We start from the raw sequence: 284 nt of genomic DNA on the forward strand, positions 1-284 counted from the left end.
CTGCAGCGCCCGCAGCCGTTGGAGGCACAGAGGTGCACAGCCTGGGAACTGAGCGTGGAAAAATCGAGATAATTTTTTATTCTGAAGGTTCGGAGAGTAGCTTCTCTTAATTAAAACCTTCTTACTAGCTTTTGAAAGGTTAGGTACCATTTATATTGGTAGGCACGTAAAAACATTCCTTCCCTAAGAGGAATCACGGTCTGGCCGGGCTGGGGCTTGGAAATGTGTCTGTGTGTCTGTCTGTGTCTGTGTGTCCCCAAACCTGTGCTGCTCGGGAGGGACAA

This window comes from Pterocles gutturalis, unplaced genomic scaffold (assembly GCF_000699245.1).
Source record: "Pterocles gutturalis isolate BGI_N339 unplaced genomic scaffold, ASM69924v1 scaffold2250, whole genome shotgun sequence".
NCBI classification, from domain to species: domain Eukaryota; kingdom Metazoa; phylum Chordata; class Aves; order Pterocliformes; family Pteroclidae; genus Pterocles; species Pterocles gutturalis.